This window comes from Haemaphysalis longicornis, unplaced genomic scaffold (assembly GCF_048455015.1).
Source record: "Haemaphysalis longicornis isolate Haplotype H1 unplaced genomic scaffold, Haemaphysalis longicornis Haplotype H1 scaffold_10, whole genome shotgun sequence".
Lineage (NCBI taxonomy): Eukaryota > Metazoa > Arthropoda > Arachnida > Ixodida > Ixodidae > Haemaphysalis > Haemaphysalis longicornis.
In genome coordinates, this window is record NW_027526204.1 from 146,495,368 (window position 1) to 146,518,636 (window position 23,269).

Sequence of the window (23,269 nt, forward strand, 5' to 3'; positions counted from 1 at the left end):
TGGGAAAGGGGCTAGGTGTGCACATAAAAAGCATTAAAGAGCCAAGAATAAGCAGTATGGAAAATTTGAGTCTTTCCTCGTTTGGTGTTCGCCGAAAACATTTAGTCCAATTATAGTCCCGAAGGAAATCACGGTGTCCCGTGGGCCTGGAGGTAAATGGCGTGTACTGCGTCGTTGGCTGAGTTTGTTATATCAGAGTTCGTTATCGTGTGGCGACCAAATATCATCTAAAGCGTACTTGTTCCTGCTAAACTTAGTAAAGTGTATACAATAGTGTCAGTTACACAGCTGGACTATAGGGCCTCTGACAAAACCCATGGTAGTGAATTGACAGCTTGTACCTTGTACTTCCTGTTGTACTTCCTTGTGCCTTGTACAAGGAAGTATTATACTTCCTCTTGTACCTATAATGTCATATACAATGACGTTGAACATAAGGGTCTAAGACGTAAGTTTGATATACATGATGCATCATGTGTGCCTGCAACACATGCTTATCTCATTATGAAAATTATAAAATTTTAACTGCCTTAAAAACAGAAATAACAAACGAGATTTCGTAGCCATTGCGCTGTTTACGCGATTAGCGTGCCGCTGGGTACTGTAGTTATAAACACGTACGCATCCAGTTTTGAACACTTCCTAGCCATATTCAATAACGCTAATTGCGAAATTCGGCCAAAGTAGTCAGGCTTGCTATTTGAAAATTTTTTTGCGGAAGAAAGAAGAGAGCATCTGTGGCGTATTGTTCGATTGTGTTCAGCTAGCATAATTTGGCATCCCACAAAGAGCACGTCTTCAGTTCTCTAGGCGGTCGCAAAATACTCGTATAAGTACGATTGCTAGCAGGCGCCCCCGTGTTTTGATTCCATAATTTTTGTAGGGTAATTAGATGCTTAGGTGAAAGAAAACTTCATCTGGGCACACCACAAAGCACGTACACAAATCAATGCGGGCGTTCATTGATCGCGTAATAAGATAAACCCGCCTGTGTTTTCTCACTTCACCCGATAGTCTTATAAGATTAGACCATTTTGCGCAACGAAACCTTTTGGAAGGGGAGCCATGGTGGCGGTTTAATTAGCTCACGTACCTCTGGCATTCAAAGTCCAAGTAAGAATGACATACTAATTCTCTTTTAGCTCCGAACATGACGCCGAATCGCATGACATATCTTGGTATATATTTGGGCAAAGTTATACATATTGATTATGAAGGAATCCTTCTGTAGCGGAATCGTCAATATAGTATCGGAACTGCACAACTTCCACGATTAATATAATTATACATCCAGGTTACATTAGTAGGTCCATGTCTTGGCGTGACCTTTTGCTAAACAAATTTTACTGCCTCTGTGCTCCTTAAAAAGCATTGCGGAAATTATGCCCAGTACTCTTGAACAAAATTTTCATCAATACTGGAAAGCAATATGGATAACTATTTTTATGACGCAGGCACATTGGTTTGGGTTTCGAGCTCTTCTGACTGAAATATCGACGCTTGTGGCATGGTAAGGTGTTTTGACTGAACGGTTTCAGCCCTATTTTGGGTCACAATGTTAAGGCAGAACACATGAAATAGACAACCCAATTCGATACAATTATACTCTGAATATTCCTCTCCTAGAGAGGTGAATGCGTTCTATAGCAACCCACTAACGTTCACGGCCGGTTATTAGCGCATGCTTGCTTCAAAATAATATCCAACCAAGGCTGGATTTTCACAAGATTACTATGATTCAACACTTATCTTACGATAGCGGGGTCGTTTCCCATATTAACGGTGTTTCAGCGAATGGGGCATAGCCTATGAAAACATAATTAAGTAGGCCTCTAGTGTGTAACCAGTGCTTTAAAGGAGCCATGAAGAGAAAATGCAAGTTGGTTTTATTCGAAAGATTTCGTGTTTTATAGTGCCCCCAGCGCTTGTCCGGATACAAACGGTGCTTTATTCACTGAGAAATTAAACAATTTAGGTTAAAATTTTGATTTTCCCGCTCAATCGTGCGTTTTCGTGGTCCCAAGTGACATCACGGGAACCGACCGCTCTGCAGCCTAGAGTACCTTCATTCACGCATCCGCCGTACAGGGTAGAGACACGTATACGCTTGCGCCGCCATTTTTGGTTGCTCGCTCGCCGCCGAAGCAAGTCATTGTGTCAAAACCGCGCTAAAATTATCGCCGCAACGCGGTTTACTGAAGAAGATTGAATCATATTGTCTGTTTCGCGTTGCTAGGTCTCGTGGGAAACGAAAAGAATAACGCGCTGAGCCCGTTGGCCCAATTGCGGCGGCACGGGACCGTTTGAAGGTTGTCTCACAAGGGGTTTGGTTTGTTCCCGCGTTTCTTTACGTTCCGTAGCGTAGATGGCGCCACCATACCGTGGCAAGCGTTTGGTTTGTTTTTGCCCGCATTTAAACCTGGCTTGTTTTTGTTCTGGGAGAAAATATTCGTTCCCTGAAACCGTGCTCGCTCGACAAATGGGGTCACGTAAGACACCGTTGCTTGCGTCAATCGGCCAGTGTCGTCTGAGGCAACCCCAAGCCCCGTAGTGCTGTGCAGCGAAACCAGGCATGCTGTGCGCAGTACGAACAGCAGAACGCATCAGTACTTCTATGTTTACATGTGCTTTCGTAACTTCCACTGTTTGTCCCATCATTCTTATTGCTTTGTAAAGAATGTGCCCTAAATTTAAGCGCAAATCGCTCGTTCGTCTAGTTTGTAAGTTCTACCTAATTTGCGTCTGCTTCTGCCAGCCTCCGCCAATCGCAGAGCTTAGCTCATGTGACGACATAGGTTCTGTTGCGGGAAATGAGCTGGTGGGTCGCATGACCATTCCCGTTTTTCCTAATTATGTAGCTTATTTGAGCGAAGTTTACGTTAAAAGTGGTGTCAGTATGATTCTAACGAGACAATCTTTTGAATGAACCAAACTTGTGTTTTCTCTTCATGACTCCTTTAAAGTGGACGGAGGCCCACGTTCAACCTGTCACCTAGATAGCTGCCAATTTACTTGCCAGTGGAATAAATGAGTCGTTTTTGTGGGTAGGACGTTTTGCTGCCGCTTCGCTGTACAGTAGCACCTCGTTAACTCCAACTCGCATATCTCAAAAAATCGACTAAGTCGAAATTTCCGCGGCATGCATCGAACCATTTCCTATACGTCCCATGTATTTGTTGCCCTTTATTTCGAAGTATTTTTGGGCCAAACTGCGGATATTTGGAAATCTTGACTGAGATTGGAACGAAAATTTCACTGCCCCGGGCCATTTCACAAGACTCGCGCCATGCTGCCACGCCTAAGTAGCTCAATTTTTCTCTCGTTGAGCTGCGCCTATTACAAAGCCGATGTTTTCCCCGAACGTGAAGTGAAGTCTGAGGCAGAAACACAACGTCGCATTCCATCGCGAACGCGCCCACACACACACGCACACGCACACGCACACGCACACGCACATGCACACACCCCCCCCACACGCACGTACGCACGCACGCACACGCACACACGCACACACACGCACAAACGCACACACACACGCGCACACGCACACGCACGCACGCACGCGCACGCACGCACGCACGCACACACACACGCACGCACGCACGCACACGCACACACGCACACACACACACGCACACGCACGCACGCACGCATGCACACAGGCACGCACGCCCACACACGCACGCACGCACGCACGCACACACACGCACACACGCACACGCACACACACACACGCACGCACACGCACGCACACGCACACGCACACGCACGCACGCACGCAAGCACGCACGCAAGCACGCACGCAAGCACGCACGCAAGCACGCACGCACACGCACACACCAAAACCGCTTCGGTCGCTGGCCTGGCTACAAAGCTTCGTTCGGGCAGTCCGCGATGTCACGACTATCTGCTAAGCACTCGACGTATTTAAAACACAGGGGCAAAGTACTTGGTTCGTCGGGAGCAAATTACTGTCGCCAAAAAAGCGGAATCGTGGATGCTTGCCGGGCTACTTGCCGCCATGTTGGACACGCAAGCGACCTCACGTACGCACGCTATTTCGCTGAAATAGCGTCCGCTGGGCTTCCGTCCGCTAAACGCAGAAGCGGCTGTGAGAACACCGAGAACAACGCAGAGCGGCTGTGAGAACGAGTGAGAACAATGCAAAGAAATAGCGTGCGTTAACTGTTTGCGTACGGTTGCGTACGTTATTCTAAAACTCTCTAATATTGGAAGCTGCTGTTGAAGAGCTGGTAAGTAGTGGCGCCTTTTCTGCAAGGAACCCGATATTTCGTAGCAATTCACACAACTTTGCTTATCTCGAAAATCCGTTTATCTCGAAATATTTCCCGGTTTTTACTAGTTCGATTAACGAGGTATTGCTATTTATAGGAGAATTCATACGACAGTTCGTCAGTTCGAATGCCGTGCTGGTAGTTTGGGACCTGACCGGGATGAGGCTAGCGACGCCGCCATCTTAATAATAGATATGTTTGGTTTTATGCATGTGTTGAGACGAGCAAACGCACCCACACCCACATCCCCCTGCACCGCCTACTCACGTGGTTCCAGCCTCCCAAATTTAACAAAGCTTCGTAATGCGACTACGAAGTACGCCATGTCTTATCGAGCTATTTAAAGTATCATTTACTACTGAACTAACATGCATTGCTAGAAGACACTTTTCGAAGCGTCATACGTCGAAGTACTCTAGTAATGGAATCCTTTGCGCCTTTTAATAAATACCTTAATAAGACCTCATGGTATCCTTATTAAGACATACACCGAACTTCTTTATAGTCAGCTTCTGTACTGCGCATAATTGCTTTGCTGTGGTGACAATTTTTTGGTGGAAATAAACTGGCTATCCAAGAAAGTGTAAAGGCCATAGCGCCTGTAGCGCCCCTTGCGTGAACGGCTCACTGTAGTGCGCCTTATTGATACAAGCGGTTTTATGGCAGTGTTTAGTTTAAGGGTTTATGGAATTCATATTTACATATAAGACCTTTTAATTAGCCCTAAAAAATTTCCTTTCAAAGCAATGTCCTTGTGTACTGTATTCACCCCAATAAAAGGGGGTCGGTGTATGGAGTTTTACCAGGATACTATGGGGTCACAACGAGGTTTTCAATCAAAGGCCCAAAGCCTTCCTACTTTGGGTGTCATACTGGGCAATCGGCAGCACAGAACCGCTTTTTAGCAATGAGGGTGTTTTGTAGCAAGGAAGCGAACTTTAAAGAGGCTCCGTGTATGGCAGCGCGCATTAAGCATTTATTTGGCAATTCCCAGTTGGAAATTATCTGCAAAGATTTTCTGTCGTATTTGCTTCGAAACAAAAAAAGTCATAATTAGCACACCAATACACAGCAAAAAGAGAGAAAACATGACGACGAAATATGAAAATATAATTCGAGAACAAAGAATGGAACCGGCTATACAGAAACGCCCGTTACATGACACTGAATCACTGTATGCAAGTTTCAATAAACACATCGAAACGCAATATTTGTTGACACCGCAAATATTAAAAATGCCCTTCTCCCTGAACATTTTTTTTTTGATCGTATTCAGCTGAACAAATTTGCTGAAAAAGAAGTTTAATAAACATTGCCATCTTAGCCTTCACACTGGATTGCTACGCTAATATTTGTACATCACAAGGGAACCGAGTTTGAGAGGTGCATACAGAAATAAAGGTAAAAAGCATTGACGAAAATGCCGCTCCTCGCTTGGCTCATTAGCACAGGATATATCAAAGCTCACCGTGACGCGAAAAGAAACGCGTAAAAATAGTTAGCAAAGAGTGAGAAGGTCTTGAAGCTGAAAAAAAGCACTTGATAGCAGAGAAGGAAAGAAATGAGCGGAGACGGACACTTGGAAAACTAGGAGGCAGAATTGTTTTGAACGAATACAGACTCTGTTGAGGAGTGTGCTGCGGAAATACCGTACTGCAGTGCGCATATCCCTGAAAACGTGAGCAAGGAGCCTATTCTTGCACTCCGTTTTTAACGCATAGCTTCGATGAGCTATCTAGCGGTTTTATTTAATCATATTTAGCAACACGTCCACCACGCGCGAAAATAAGAATATAACGCCGCAGTTCGACTTACGGCTATATATTTTTGTATTCCGCAAAACAAGGAAATATGCTGGAGTAAGGTTCTGTGATCATTTAGGTAGCTTTGGTCAGATATGTTTTTGATAAGTGTTCAAGAACAGGTATGATTTGTTCATACAATTTGCAGGGGAAGCCCCTAAAAATTGATACATTACTGTCATATAGATATTTCTTCTGCTAGTCTGTGTCGTTGTCACAACTGTTTTCATATCGCCATCATGTTTTATAAACACATCGTTCCCAAAAGTTCAGAAAGATAACTTTGAGGATTACGCAAAGAAGCAGGAGGACACGGATAAGGAGAAGCATCAGGAAGCAAGGCTGGCTTCTTAAACATTTTAGCACGTGAAAAAAGATGGCTTCAGTCGCAAGTGATGAAAGTAAGACGCGCCAAATTTAAAATCGTGGGCGGAACGTGAACTGTGAGCAGGGCCTAACCCGAAACATCATCGGTGGCACTGTATTATTCCGGAAAATATGATGAGTGAGGCCTCCACGGTGAATTGGCCAATATTGGGAACTTTGTAGCTAGGCCCAAAAACCAGTTTCTCGCCTGAGCGGCAAGCTCACGCTATTCGCCGGAGATCGGCGTATAGACGGCGAAAGCTGCGCTCAGCAGAGGCGGGCGAATGCAGAGAGTGGGTGCGCTTCATGCCATTTTGGCGTTGTACGTAACCGTGAAAGGTGCAGACAAGAGTGGTATGCTGTAGTTCACTTCCGCAATGTTCAATGTATTGCATGGAAGCGGAAATATAATAAAACGAAAGATATAAAGGAAACACATAATGGTGAGCAGTTTAAAGAGAACCTACAGGGTAAACCGAAAGAGAAAGTAAAGGAAATTTGTGCCTTTGAATTAAAAAAAGGTCTTTCGAACGAACGAGCCAACGAAAAAAGCAAATGAAAGCGAATAACAAAACGGGCTGCTGGCGAACAAAGCGTTTTGAACCGATAAGCAGGAGTGAATTTGTCGGTTTGAGAGCTCGCATCTACGCGAAACGTACTACGGCTGCGCAGCCAGGCAACAGTTCTAGGCTTCGTGGCTGTAAGAAGCACCGTTATCAGTGGTGGAACAAGAAGTGCGCTTGTTCCCGGCATGGCTTGCCCCTCCTGACATCAATGACGTTGCTTGTCAACTGGACTCTTTTCCAGCTATGGACCATAAATACGCGACGAAAATTGCAACCATTTGTACGTGGGGGAGGATGCTGAAAAAGAGGCCGCCTCGCTCTCATCGTGTCATCATCATCATAATCATCATCATCATTTTCCACTAGAGCAGTCCCCAGAACGCCTCTCGTCCCCTTTTTTACACGTCTCACACAGTACATTGTGGTGCTTAAGTTATCGCTGTTGAATTTATCGTCTGGGGGATGGTTTTCATTTTCTTGTGCACTTGTATGCGTTACTTGACGTTTAAACTGCTGTCTCGCTTACGCCAACTTTCGTGGGTAATCAGGCCAGGCTGTGCTTCACGACACAATGTTAATGCCCAGCGCCCTTAGAAAAAGCCGGAGCCCATACACTCATCATCATCATGAGCCTGTCTACGCCCACTGCAGGACAAAGGCCTCTCCTATATCCCGGCTCCCATATGCCAAATATTCCGGTCACGTGCTAACTGCGACCAATTTACCCCCTTCAACTTCTTGATCGCGTGTGCCCACCTAACCTAACCTTTATTTTCAATACACAGCGATGTCTTTTTTATCTTGTTGAGAGTGTGTTTGTATGCAAATCAATTTCCCTGTAAATCATTTTCTTTATACGTTCTGCTTTTCGAATTATTGCCCTGTTTTGTTTTGTTTCTAATAAAATGTACCTGCGTGTCAACTGTGCTCAGAGGGAAGGCCTCTGTCAGGCGAGCCGCCTTTCGCTTCCCTGCGTTTGTCTGTATTCAGAGGATAAACTTCAATTCAATTCAATTTAACCGCGGCTGATATTTTATGACCACTGTGGCAGTTTCCCAAATTCCGTTCTGTACACTCTGGCGCGTAGCTGCTATGAAGAAATGTGTTATTGTGTTAACGACAAGGCAAATGGAGTCATTTCGTTGCTCTCCACGTATGTGCAATTACGTTGGAAAAAGTGAACTGGCAGTACCCGGTTTCCTTAGAGCTTTCTAGGCCACGAAATGCCAAAGGATTCCCAAATAATCCGGCCAGCAGGCAAACAGTGGGCATTGGTAAAACACGGACGCAGGTTATGTTAATTCGTGAACAATGCTCAGCGGGGGTGTATGCAACCGATGTGTACTAAGTGTGAGTATGGGGTATGCCGGTGCAGTGATAAGAGATCTGTGACAGCAGCAGCACTTTTTTGTTTCTGTTTCCACCTGCCAAAAAAATTTTTAAACGTCGATAATTTTTCTGCTGCTCGTTTTATCTTATAAGGTGTAAAACGTGTGTATAAAAAGCTGACACACGTCCTCACTGGCGAAGAATCGTTTCTGGTGCAGGATTTGAACCTCGGTTTGGTTTTCAGAATTTACAACCTGTCACATGCATTTTATTTTTATAATCCTTGATTAAAGCTTCAACGCAGGACCCCCGATGAAAATATGAAAACAGGCTAGATAATTTAAAAAAACATTTCCCGCCCAATCGGACGACTTAATAAATTTCACAAACAAATGAAGTACTTCCCAAGGAAGGCGGTATCGTTCACTACCTGTAGAAACTGCACCGGCATCATTCCAGGCGCTATGTATCGTTTCTTTCGGAGACCGAGTGGGAAAATGCACATTCAAGTACCATTGCAGTTCTCTAACTCACGTGTTTCGTAACGTACTGACAATCGACGCGGTATGCATATACAGGCTCGTTTCGAAGTTAGATGGGTTATCCGATAGAGAGAGGTGTCCTTTAATATGCGAATGCTAAGAAATAGAGTTCGTTTTGTAGTGCAAGTAACTTTTGCATTGCATGTGGAGGCATGACATATTCAGACGTGTATGATTTGAAGAAATGGTCCGCTTCGATGACCATCCAGGTTGTTTCGCATCTCATTAATCTGCATAATTTATCCGCGCAATCGTTCATTCCTTCTTTTAATCCGCCTGAGAATGACATAGATTTCACCGCCTTGTGTATACGCTTGAAGAAGGTAATTAGGCATCCTCTAAAACAGCTTCTCCGAAATGTTGTCGTTAGCTAGGTTACGAACACGTTTAAGGACAGTATCGTCCATAAGCTTATTTCTGCTTCAACACGAAACCTTCGAGGAATGTGCTCAAAAGGAAGTTCTTCAGGGTTTTTCTGTTGCATGACCTTTTTTAAATCAAAGCTTCAAAAGGTTTTCCGTAACACGCTGTTTTACGTCGGCACTCTTGTCCTCACTTGCATTAACATTGTTTGTTTTTTAGGGCCTCTCGAAGCTCCACAGGTATCTGAAAATTATGAATCGCGTACTTTATAGCCTTTCGATGTTTTCAGCGTTCCGGTCAAGGACTACGCCTGGAAAAAAAACTTCTTTGGGAATCCTGTACTTACTACCTACGAGGGCTTTCTTCTGCTTACACAGAGGTCCGTGTACAACCTCCATGTGACCATTGCGCAGCACGCAAGACAAGGTTTCGATAACCCTGGGACGTAGGTTGCGGCAGCGCGCTTCCTTACTCTGGGCTTACTTGTTAGGACGGAATCGGAACACCCGCTTTCCACAACGTTGAAAAACCGCGGAGGAAGAGGACACGGCTCCTATTTCTGTTTAAGCAGGTCGGTGGCCTCATTACCATGGACTCAGTCGCCGAACTGAATCCAAACCCAGCACAAAGGTGCACGATTTTTTTTTTATATAATGTACCCCGTTTCTGTAATTTTGAAATACTGACGGCACAAAACCATACGGAAGCATGCGAATTTACAAATGTTCAAAGCCAGAAGGGAGCCGTTAGTGCTCCCGGCAGGGGTCACCCCTCAGAACATAATGGCCTCGTTACCTCCCAAAAAAAGGCGATGCATGAAAACACGAAACTAGCCCCCAGAAAGCCTTTTGAAAGTGACCCTCAAAAAATGGATCAGGGTGTCTAAAGGACATGAACTTTTTAGTTGTATGGTGAGGGTCGTAAACTGACGCAAGTGAGTGCTTCCGGCGCATTCGCTAACGACGCGACACAAAATGTGCTGTAGGGCGGCTCAAGCATTAGGCGGCTTAAGCTGGCACCAAGGTCAGGCGAAGTTGCACAAACAGCGGCTATTGTGTGTCCCACGCGCTTGTTAGCGACATCCTTAGAAGGGGATGTCAGAAATAAATAAACATCCCACCCTCGTTATCAGTTATCCCGACCAGAGGTCCTTCTGGACGATATTCCTCCGTTTGCGATACAGGTGGTTGCTGGGTAAGCAAACATGTTTTCTGCCCTCAAATCACACTTAGAGGATAAACGGCCTTAGTTGTCAACGTCATTAGATGCCCCAAACGAAACAAATTCGTTATAAGTTTTGTTTTTGCACTCATGTAGTTCGTACGCAATGTTACACTATAACTGAATTAGAATAACTTGTTCTTTGACTGCTAAAATACCATTATTTTGCCGCCCTCATGCTGCATACCTACAATTGCCCGCTTCAGGGAGCTAACACTGACGGACACCTGAGTCCTTCTTGTTAATTCGAAATACAGAAGCATCACTTTCCCATTGAACGGCACCGCATATCAAACTGAATGTCTCGGCGCTTGCTTCACTGCGCAGGCGCACTTAGGGTCACGGGCGACTACTGAGCCGCTGAGGAAAAGGAGCAAAAGTGGGAAAAGTGCGAATCTCAGCCGAGCAGCTGACACTGTCAACACTGCCATCTCCGCTTTCACACGTGGCCCTACGCTTGCCCAGACGTTGGCCAACAGCGCACGATTTTTGCGTGTTATTTTAAAGGCACGCGTTGCAACGCGGCACAGCCGATGAGAAGTTCTCTATGCGCGTGTTTTTTGGATGGTGGCCTTAGGACTGAATGAGCTACTTTATGCTTCCGCATTAAAAATAGCGCGTGCCAACCAGGTACAGCCAGCGTGCCTAGAGTTGCTCAAGAAGTACAGGAAAACCCTGTTACAGGACGCACCCGCAGTTTGCTATTAGCCATTAGACCAGTTTTGTCACATAATCAGCCTGCTTAGGGTAACCTTGAAAAATATACTTTGATCGGGTTTTCGAGTAGCGTCACCTGCCACCAACGAACCCATATGGAGTGCAGAGCACTTTAGGCGCTCGACTTGTCGACCTAGCTAATAAGGCGGCGTCCCGCGGTAACGCTGTTGTTACAAACAGAGAAATGAACGAACCACAGACAGACAGACAGACAGACAGACAGACAGACAGACAGACAGACAGACAGACAGACAGACAGACAGATAGACAGACAGACAGACAGACAGACAAGCACATACACGAGCCTCTCGCTCTATGTAACACATGTCTCTTCAAATTCAAAGGCACGTGGCTTAGGCGGGCTTTGCCCCAGGGCGTTTTTATGTCAGGGCATCGAAAAGTGTGCAGAAGGCTAGCCTAACACAGCTCCGGTGGAAAGTATGAGAGGGGAAGAGTGTACCGCGCAGTATGTTGATCGTTCGAGCGCTTCCCCGAAAAGGGGAAGCAAGGGAATGCAGCCGCCGCCGACGCGACAGCGCACGCCAACTCTCGTCGTTTTAAAGTTGCAGCTACACTTGGCCCCAGGGCTGTATAACTTTGGGACATTCCCAGGCACGCTTTGCCGGTGCCGACGGTGTCTTTGTGTCGGTTGCGGGACTGGAATTTCTGTTCAGCTCGTCAGGGCTGATTGGTGGCTTGACGGCAACGCTAATACAATCGAAAAACGGAACTCGAGGCTCTGGATTTGGTCATGACATTTGGGCGTAAATAAAATTTTAACACTTTGTGCTTGTAGGGTCTCCTTTGAAAGCTGCGGGCTCAATATAAATTGCGTTGGGCTTGTATGCACCCACTCGGGCTTAGAGGCAGGCTAAAATAAGGAGAACTGAAATGCCGGAGGGTTGGTAATTATTCTTAAACAATGGCACAACAGGGGTGATAAAACGTTTTTCTATGGCGATAAATTAGCATTTCCACGCCCTAGTGAATCTGTTTGATCTTGCAAGTCAACTCGCCGCGGCAACTCAGAGGCTGAGGCCCTGTGCCGCTGAGCCCAAGAATGCGAAGTCGATTCCGGCCCTTGTGGCTGCTTTCCTGATGGAGGCGAAAAACAAAACCAAAAGCGTATCCGGATTTCCGCGCACGTGAAACACCCCCTGCTAGTCATAGCCATTGCGGAGCCCTAACTACGGCACGCCTCGTATCCTAGGTGTAGCTACCGGGGGTTACGCGCACCAATCAATCAATCAATCAATCAATCAATCAATCAATCAATCAATCAATCAATCAATCAATCAATCAATCAATCAATCAATCAATCAATCAATCAATCAATCAATCAATCAATCAATCAATCAATCAATCAATCAATCAATCAATGTGATACTGCTGGTTTATCCGAAAAAAATTGGGACGATATTTTCTACGGTTTGCGTCTTAAGGTTATGAAAATACTATTGCACAGAATATTTTTGAACCGCCACTTTTGTGTCACTATAAATGTCGCTTAGTGCTGTATTGTTTGCATAGAAAGGTTTCCTCATGCAGAGCGCGTTTGGCTATACCAGCGGCATTTCAGAGGTAATTCTTAAAACTACTATTGAATATGATAGACCCCGTTGGAGGGCTTTCATTGGGTGCTTGTACTCAAGAATATTGCTTGGTTGGTCTGTTTGTCCAGGATGCACGAGGGAAACGCCAAGCAATTAACGGGCCAGAAAAGAGGTATGCAGAAAATCCTGAGTCAAACTTTAGGACACGTTCATATAATTCTCAGAGCTTTCTTAATAATAGGTCATTATATCTTTAAAACCTTATTAGTCACACTTGGAGTCGTTCCAACGTGCTCCGTATGTTGCATAATCAGGCGCGCCAGGTGGTTACACCGCACACATCCACCCTGCTCACCACGAGCTTTTTTTTCCACGAATGTTTGAAACACATCCATCATCTCTTGAAGAGGGCTTATCAGCATCTCCGCCCCGGCACCTAATCACAATAAAACTCACACTTTCCAGAAGCACAAAAGAAATCATACATTGCGAATTTACGTCGTAAATACCAGAAGCACCAATAAGCTTTCAAGGCATGGGCAGTAGGCTCTTATTCAATCTTCCATCGTAGTGCTTCAGTGTATTAACTCAGAGAAATTTGAGTGTTTACGAAGCTGCCCCGCCAATGTTTCTACCCTCAGATGAATGGTAATTTTTATGAAGCAAAAAATATAAGAACCGTAGCCAAAGCGAGGGTTTTATACTAAGAGCTCATTCTCCGTCGAAGGATAAGGGTGGGATAAAACAAGACACCCGCTATAAATAAAAGAAAATGGAGCCTCAAAATCCGGTTTTATAGGACCCACTTGATTGATCGCAAAACCTAATGTGATAGTATTGTGGCCTTAAGCTGAAAGATGTTGTAGCTAGAGAAATTTGATTTTGGCCGGGGGTTGGGAGGAGGCGAAGGCTTACGCGCAGCACAAAAGTGTGTTTATGTTAACAAAAAAATCTTAAGCATTCCATACTCGTAACTTAAAAAGCACTAATGGAGGACACGTCCTTCAATAAAACAAAAACTTCAGTTGCGCAACTGAGCGCTGTACTATGATAAGCAATTATTTTATGAGAAATTATGAATCAATTATGTCCGGCTAATTGAGACCGTATCGTTAGTGGTTGAAAGGTGCACACTGATATTTCCTACCTTCGACGTATGCTTCACAAAAATGGGCAGTTTTCTTGTTGGGTTTACACGCTACTTCAATCAATCGGGCACAGAGAGAGAGAGAGAGAGAGAGAGAGAGAGAGAGAGAGAGAGAGAGAGAGAGAGAGAGAGAGAGAGAGAGAGAGAGAGAGAGAGAGAAATAAAAATAGGCTGATTGAAACGGAACAGCAGATCCCCGGTAAGGGCCCAGCTTCTTGCTTTGAATTAGGATGGAGAGTTAGATTTGGAGAGTTAGGATGGAGACTTAGAGAGTTAGGAGCATGAAGCGCACTCATGCTCCTGCCCTGTCGGCTGACGTAGACGTCTGTGTAATAACACCTTTACTCGCTCGCACTATTGTGCATACAAGAGAAGCCGCGCTAAGAACCGCTATGCGGTCCTGAAATCTCACGGTGAGGCATGGGGGCCTTGCCTTCTGGTGCATCGCCGCCACAGCAGGCCTAGGTCATAAGAAACACGCTCACGCATATACCACCCGTAAGTGAGAGATGACATAACAATAGAGCATTCTAGCAGGCAAGACACACGCAGCCAAGCATGTGCGATATCCCGGGGAACATAACTGAACACAAAAGGGGGAGCGCAGGGGGGGGGGGGTCTTGACTGTTGACAAACACGCACTAATCGGTGCTTTTAAGGACAGCAAGCATTGGCGGAGAACCGCCCTTCAGTTGTGTCTTTTCTGACGTCAAGTATATAGAAATGAGCACTTAGGGTGTAAAGGGGAGAGCGGTGCATAAGATCTGCATGTCTCACTCCACAGAGAATCTAGAGGCCGTGAGTCAGCCGGGGCCATTCTTAAGCGATTCAGAACATTAGCCAGTACCACGGAAGCTTTGCCAGCTGCTGATTCTGCCCCAGGAAACCACGTCTCGGGACGGAGTTTTCCGCCAGTGGTAACGCTGGCGGAAGACACCTACACACATATGGCCAATACTTTGAAACCAAAGAACATTTCGCATATACATAAATTCGGCCAGCTAGAATACAAATGTATCTTCCAAAGTTAAGTGCCGTATAGCTACCACTGGGGTAAATGGTTCCTTTCAGCAAAGCACTCTCTTGTACTGGTGACGTCTTATCACGTGTTTATGTACCTGCCTTTGTAGCCTCCTTTAACAATTGCGCTAGTAATGCGGTGTGCAGTGTAGGAAGCGACGCACGCACGCGCGCATGCAACGCTCTAGTATAGAAGAAGAATAAAAAGTAGGCTATATCAGTTCATTGATAGAGACTTTTTTGTTTTTGTAAGGAGCTTGGATTCGGTTTGGCTGCATAAAACCGCATTTTTTTCAACACGTCAGTTTTACATTGCGCTAAGTAATTGTTACCTGTTACCTAAACAAAAATAGGGCATGGAAGAAAATTAAACCAGCGACAAACGAGGACCACGGTTTAAAATAAATCCGGCATTCGTATGAATGAAACCTAAAGGCTTTAAGGTGTAAACTTCAATTTAGGAACGTCTTGGCTCCAAGTTTGCTTGGGACGAAGATTTTACGTTCCTTTTTATCAATCTTCTTATGATTACTCATGTTCGCCTTTGTTGCATGGAAGTGTTTCACTTTTGTAGACGTTCCGCTCAAATGGAATTTAAAGGTCGAAGGCAGCTTGAAAGCGGAACTTGTGCGCCCGGCACAGTAACTTGGGTCGATAAGGCAGGAGTTGACTCTTTGCTTTCCGAAGTTCAACTAATTCAGCCAAGCCGAAGTTACGTCTCAACCCGTGTCCCTTCTCCCTCGTTGAGCAGCTAGAAGGCCTGGCGCATGCTGAGTTCAGGCTGCTGCTTTGCAGGACCCTCACGTGTTTGTCGATGAAGCTACTTGGAAACTATTTGGCTGGGGGGGTTGCGGAAAAAAAAATTCCTGTGCTCCGTTGCTTGTTCTGAAAATTTGTTTCTTTTCTCGAGGACGGATTCGTGGAAACATAGTACCCGTTCGAGGCCCAGCAGCTCGCGGTAAAATAAAAACCTAAGGAAGGGGATTCTAGGCAACGGGTTTATTCAGTGACCAGCTCCGAGGTACCGGAGGCTGCACTTCTATCGTCTCGTAGGTCTCGATATTCTTGATGGTTGCGTTTTTTGGTACAAATTTTTTGGCTTTCCCGCTATTGCACTTCAAAAATACGGATAACACATTTTTCAGGAGATGCATAAACTTCTAAATGAACACGAAATTCATGCATTTCTTGCTGTACGTATTTGTGTGGTGTTTGGTATGCGGTGAAAAGTGTTAATATACATTATAATGAACTTCTGAGTTCGGCCTCTTTATGCAAGAAATTTCATGTGTCTGCTTTCGAAATAATATTTGTAAGAGAAGCTACATACAGGTCATTGTATTTGTTTCATGTACTTACAACTGAAGTCGACGATTAGGTGGACCAAACAGTAAAATATTTCTATAGTAGTCTATGTGAACCAACTCACCAAATCCTAGCAATTCTACAAGCAATTTCGCCTCATTGAAATGTCATAATAGCCTGCACTGCTTCAGCAGCTTTTATTCTTTCGGGTAGCTGATCTTTTTATTGCATTGGCCCCAATGGCTGCTGATTATCGGGCATTGAGCCCTTTTGGGGAATTAATGAGCTTTACTGGAGCAACAGCACTTCATTTTCTTGGTCGCACCAACATATCCGGTGACGTAAACATAAACTGTTGCTTTGGACACCTTTCAACACTTTTTTTAAGATATCTAAAATTTTACATTTTCACAAAAATGTGATAGCGCGGAGGAAGCTCGTGGCTTTAAAGCTTTTTTTCTATGCAATATTCAGTGAGCACACTTTCCCTTATTCTGTCTACGCAGGTAGTAAATTCATTACGAACCTTCAAAATCCAACCATGAAACTGCGCGCGGCCCTATACGCTTGTTTTCCCTTGCTTTTTATAAGTAAATTTCATTGATTTTTTTCTCACAACGCAAGAGGCAACCTATAACACTTCACGAAATCATCGTCAGATTTTTATTGCGATTTCTAACACTCTCCGACCATTCTGCAAAATGGCCGTGACATAGGCAGCTAACAATAGGCAATATATAGGCGATTATGCGTCAAACAATTAAAAGCATGGCAAAAAAGACAAATATTGAGAAAATAACACTCGCGAGCAGAGTGTAGCTGTTAAATTGTTGACTGACTGCATACAAAATAGGAATAAATATTTTGCTGAATGTGTTTTTTCATGCTGATCGTTCTTATTTATGGTCATTTGGCACCTTCATTTATTCAGATTCTGCTTATATGTTTTCTGCTCCACATAAACGTCTTTTTAAGGAAATCATCAGTTTTGAAGTCATGAAGTAATTCGCGATCCGAATGTTCGTGTATGACCCACCAATTTCTCTCTTCGATTGCAAATTTCCCTCTGAGCGTTGATAAGGCTAACATATTCCCTACAATATTCCTCTCATCATGGAGTGCTTTACAGAAGCACGCTTCATCTAAACAGAAGGGCAAACGGTAAACATTGAAGAAACACAGGGATCATATAGTACGGTGGCGAGCAGCGTAAAGTGCTGAAGTACACGTCTGTCTTCTTCCAACCTTTTTACCACTGTTGCTATCTTTTTGCTAGCTCTTAAGTTGCTGCTGATTTTCGAAACTGCTTGCTAATTTTCACGCCTACGTATGCCGCATGAGCGCGTTTATAAATTTGCGAACACACAAGAAATACTTAAATAAGGACGGATGGCTCTTAGAGTTGTACGTTGTTTTACAAAAGCTTAGATGCCCCCTCTCCCATGAACTAGTTTAGTGAACCAATCACGTTAGCGAAAAAGAGCACGAAAAATTACACCATCATTTTTTTTTGCTTTTCGCCTCCATCAGAAAAGCGGACGCCGCGGCCGGCAACGCCTTAGCCACTGAGCCACCACGGCGGGTCGCTGCCAGAATCGTTGGCGTCCATTGTCAGCTCATCGGACGGCGCAGACCGAAGCAGCAACTGATGGGAGCAGCGGCGCGGACCTGGTTTATCTTAAGTGGCGAGGAAGAGGGGAGAGGAGGAGCAGCGCGAACTGCTGTTGGGGAGATGAGAGAGTGACGTTATCACAGCTGGCGTGGAGAGGGGGACAGGAGGAGAAGCGCCCACAGGTGGTGTGGGGAGGAGGAGGGGAGAGAGTGGCGTTATCACAGCTGGCGTGGAGAGGAGGAGAGGTGCGGACGGACGCCGGAAGGTTAACGGACATAGCCCCGAGCAAGAGATGCTTTGCATCTAAAATACTAGATGAGAGATGCGCCTAGAGTACGCGGCTTCTACGCCTTCTTTTTCTTATTTTGTATGTGACTTTCGTCTTTGCGTAATAACTATGATAAAACCACGCCAATTACAGTGAATGAGTATCCTGATGTCGCGCTTTTCTATATTATTAAATGTTATTTAGAAGTGGTTATGCGCCCATGGCGTTAATTTCTAATCGAGTTTTTTGCTAGTTTGCGTAAGAAATGTCGAAACAATGATCAGAAACTATAATTTGGTATATTTGAATATAATGTAATGATAATGATTTAATTATTGTTTAATATCATGACGTTGAGTGCCGGTCTCGTTGCTCAGCGATGAGCTTCAGAGCGGGCGCGTGGGTGAGCCTTTAAACAAGTACATCGAGATTGCGCTATGCGGGTCTGTATCTCTCATGTTCGTGCATTTATCGCGCAATCGGGGCTAATCTAGGGGTTACCACACACCCGGAATGCCCAATTTTATTATGCGAATGTTGCATGGCCTCTAAGTAATATTCCTTTTTTTAGTCGCCGGTACTGTCCGGTCTAAGCCTCATTCGGCGACATTCCAGTCTTAGAAGGTGACAGCGTGGACACTGTCAGTCATTACACAGGAGGTGCCTTTCGATTGGGCGCTTCATTCTGACGTCACTGTAATCTCTGATTGCACTGAGCACTCATGGTGTCGCTTTTTTCTTTAATTTTTTGTTGCTGAATTCTGTGGCTCAAAGCTCATTAATAACGCATTAACCACAAAACACCGGCCAATATTGTTTGCGTCGTCTGTGATTTCGTCGGCATGCGGTGGGAAGCGCACAAACATATCTGATGTGAGGAAAGAGCGGCCCCAATTTACATGCATGTTTTTAGCTTCGACCATTCAAATAGCCGTACTGGCTTAAAGGACCCATGAAGAGAAAATACAACTTTGTTTAATTTGAAAGAACTAGAATTCAGTATCTCGCTCAGCTCCATTACAGCCACAAAAGTTGTTTTTTAACGAAAAAAAGCAAGATGTATTTAAAAACGTTCAAATTTTGCGTCACAGTGACGTGTTATAAGCAAAAATGACGTCATAAGAGCGAACCATAAAACATAATTTTCTGTGCGTTACCTACACGTTAGCATTCAAGTGATGCGGTCAAATGGAACTGGAGGCCCCATTACAGACGTCCAGTCATGTGTCGTCTCGACAGGTCAGTTAGCCGGCCCCTAATCCCACAAACAAGGTTCGGTGACGTCATAAAAAGTTGCGGAAAATTCAATAGGGGTTCGCGACTGCTTCACTCGTTTTCTTCAATATCTCCGTTATTTATTCGAAGATTGCGATGATATGGGTATCATTGTTATCGGGGCTAAGCAGTCTTTCTAATAAAATTTTGTCTTCACGGCTCGCTTAACGTACCATACAAGACAAGTCACTTAGCATGACAGGGCCGTCATGGCTTCCATAATTTTTCCGCGAGCCAACCCCTCAGTTATTTCTTTCTGGTCACATCAAGCTTATTTTTGGTGTGTGCATAGCTGATTGGCTAATTCCATCCGCAGCACTCCCCAAATCATGTTTGCCTTCCGTATTATGGCTGCACTGGCCCGATTCAGGCCCCTTGACTGTATTCGTTCTTGATGCAATAGCATCACCAAGCTTCTTGTTAATGAATTTGGGGCTGCGAAGAAGTGCCTGCCAGTGTTGAGTTTGCCGACTTGTGTTAGTAGACGCATCCTTGTCTCCATTGCACGTGTTATATTGCCCTGAACGAAACAGTGTGTGAACTATCATGAGACTACAAGCCACTGAGAAGCCACACAGCGACAAGGCACGGTTTATGTTTAGAAGCGTGGTCACTCTGCCAATACTCTCTCTATTGTAATAAAGATTAAGATTGAACTGACATCACTTGTTTGCACAAGAACAGGCTGTAGTGCCTGCAGTATCACCACCAAGCTATTCAGGGCAATATCAAGCTTACCCACTTTTGATTCATTTTCGGGACTACATATTTTGTATGTCTTTATCGAATCTAGACACTGAAGTGTGGCACAAAAACCAAACGTTATACTTGCATGCTCAAGGGTAAATGGTCCCTCTTGTCCCTTTTCTAGTATCTAATATCGATAACTGTCCAGCAGGATTTATGGATAGCGTGGACTGGAATGTCCTTCCCCACTGTGATGCTATTATCGTTCCACGCAGGGTAATTTGGATGTCAGGCACTGTGGGACCTGTCATAGCATTGTGTCTTTTTTCCGCGCAGGAAAAGCGCATGTTTTACTCGAGGATTTTTACAGGCGCAAAAGAAACCCGCCTGAGAAGGAGTTCTGTATGAGTCGCCAGAGGATTGCGAACAATTGGCAAACGATGTTTTCCCGTAGCCATTGTTTCTATTGTTATTACCTTGACTACAGACAGAGCAGTTCAATTGGCGTGCCAGCTAATATACTTGGCTTCGCAGGAGGGAAAGTTGGGAAATAAACAGGCTTAACGTAGGCGTAATGGGCTTATTTGTGAATTCATGCCCTTCATCCTCTCCGTTGACGTCCGTCATAATTTTTTATCCAAGCACTTTGAAATAACTTGTTCAATACAAGGCAAATCCCGTTCCAGACCAACTGAATCCCTTTCCTAAATCCAAAATTTTTAGCCAATAACCACGACCAGCGACAAACGTTTATTAACGGGGCACTTCCTGCAAAAGAAAATAAGTTCACTTTGAATCATTAAACGCGAAGGTTTCAAGAAGACCGGGCATGGTTCGGTAAATAATAAAACGTAACGATCAATGCTTAAAATGACGTGCTGCCAAACGTGCACTTACAAAATTACCTCGCGGTTAGGTGCACTGACTGTGATTTATATTATTTAGTGCCTCTTTCGCAAAGGGTTATGGGAATGAGGTTTTGTGTACACGGAACACTGAAAGTAGCGATATTATATTGTTTTTTTTTACCTTTCGGAGTTATCCCAGCAACGAAAGTGTAAAATATATGTTCACTAGCAATTCCTAATTTCTTTGGCTGGATATGGTCACTATCAAAAATTTATTGTAGTGTTTGGTAATTCCTTTATTAGTAACCCTGTCATGGCATGGCAAACATTTCGTCCACTTGATAGAAAATCGAGAAAATTTCGCGTTGCCTTGAAGAAACTCTTTGAGCAAGAAATGGTGTTTTGCTGAGTTCCCAGTGCCAGAAAACGAACATGGCGGACCATCTCGGCACCTTTTTTAAAAACTGCCCCAGGACCGACTACTCCTATGGCATGACCACCAAAACGATGATTTTTAACTGAAACTCCAGTTGGCTCGCACACGTACACGCCTTTGTGCTCTCCTCTTGGAATACTTGTAATCCCAAAGAAGGGCGTGCGGATAGAAGCTGGTGCTAATTTTCTCAGTGCCTTCAATAAACTTCATAAAGCGCTCCATAAATGCTAATTAAGCGAACACCTGTTAATGGTTTACTACAACGGTATGGGCATTTTTTTCGCGGCGTTGATTGTATCGCCAAGTGGTTATGTATTATCGGCCAGGTAAAAAAAGCAGGAGATTGGAGGGTTCCCACAGCGACGTGTAATAAAATAAAGCGACGCCAAAGTGCACTCTTTTAGTTAATGTTCCTGAGGATTGCAACGGTTGCCGACTGAGCTTGCATAACGCCATGGTTCTCATTGTGGAAAACTCTGTTCGACGTCTTTTTCGCAACTTTCTTTCTGTTTTCTTCATTCTAGATGATATCACTCGACCTTGGTCGTAAAATGCGAGGCTTAGGCATGCCGGCCAGAGCCCTCTTGCATAAGTACTCACACGCATCTAAGTAACGCATCTAGAGCTCAAGGATCGACGGACCCGTGGTGAAAGGACTTCTAGGAAAATGAAATCCTGAATCCCTGCACATGCCTAAAAAAAAGCAGCACTATTGGCCGTTCTTTTCGTAGAGAAGGAGATGCTGTACTGCTGCAGTACAACAGCTGGACTCAGCACAGTTTATGTGCAACCGTGCTTTCGCACGGTTCAACACAAGCTGACGTCGAGCATCAAGTGCAACGCTATCCATTAGGACATACTCGTAGCAAGAATCGTAGAGTAGGGAGACACATAAAGTAGACGGCGATGCGACCGGGGGTCAACAGCATCTAACAAAAGCGAACGATAAAACTTACTCGTATTTTAGCGACACTGTCTTACGCTTCTCTTATTTGCATAATGGAATATACTGATTTCTCTATGCAAGATACCGTAGACACAGCAATGCGGGTGTCCAAAAAGATTTACTTTTCCCAAAGAGACACGTTTTATGGCGTAACAACGTCGGATACAAGGCTCCGAATTGGCATTGCACACATCGACGTTGTGATTTATATTCCGGAAAAATATGTACAAAGTACAACGATTGATATAAACAGATTGCTGAGTTTGCGTGACGGAATATTTCAATTTCTCTGTGTAATATACACCGCTTGGAGGGTGTCCTTATGGCAGGGATTTATCCAAAAAGACACGTTTCATGGCGCCACAACTTTGGAACACAACGTTGCAAAGTTGAAATGCTCAAATCAAGTTAGATTTTTGTATGCACTACAAACATGTGCAAATTATAAAGGTTGAATTGAGCATATCGCTGAGCATCTGCGCATTTGGTGAGATATTACCATATAGCTCCGCATGTATACCCTAACGTATTCTAATATGAATACGGTAACAGTTTCTGCTAAAAATGATTTCCACCCCGCCTTCCGAAACTGGACGCCCAGCAAAGCGGTTGTAAACCACTACAAATAGTGATGAGGAAGGTATCAAATGTTTCTCGTCGTTTCGGCGAGCTTGTCGGTAGCGCTCGGCTTGTGTCACCGGATAAGGGTACAGGGTATCCGCACTCTTTCTCCTGTTGTTTTGTGCTTCCGCCATGCTCTCTGGTAAATTAGCATTACGTGACATTTGTTTACAGTGCGACTGTTCATAGGCACCGCCATTTCGTTGGTTATGTGATTTACTCGGTTAACACTGGTAGGCTTCGCGTGTCCTACCTGCTCTGCGGCTGTGCGCGACTGACGTCGCTACGAATGAGAATCAAAGATGCGTGCAATAGCACTTCAGCAGCAGAAGTGGATCGCTTTCTCTGGC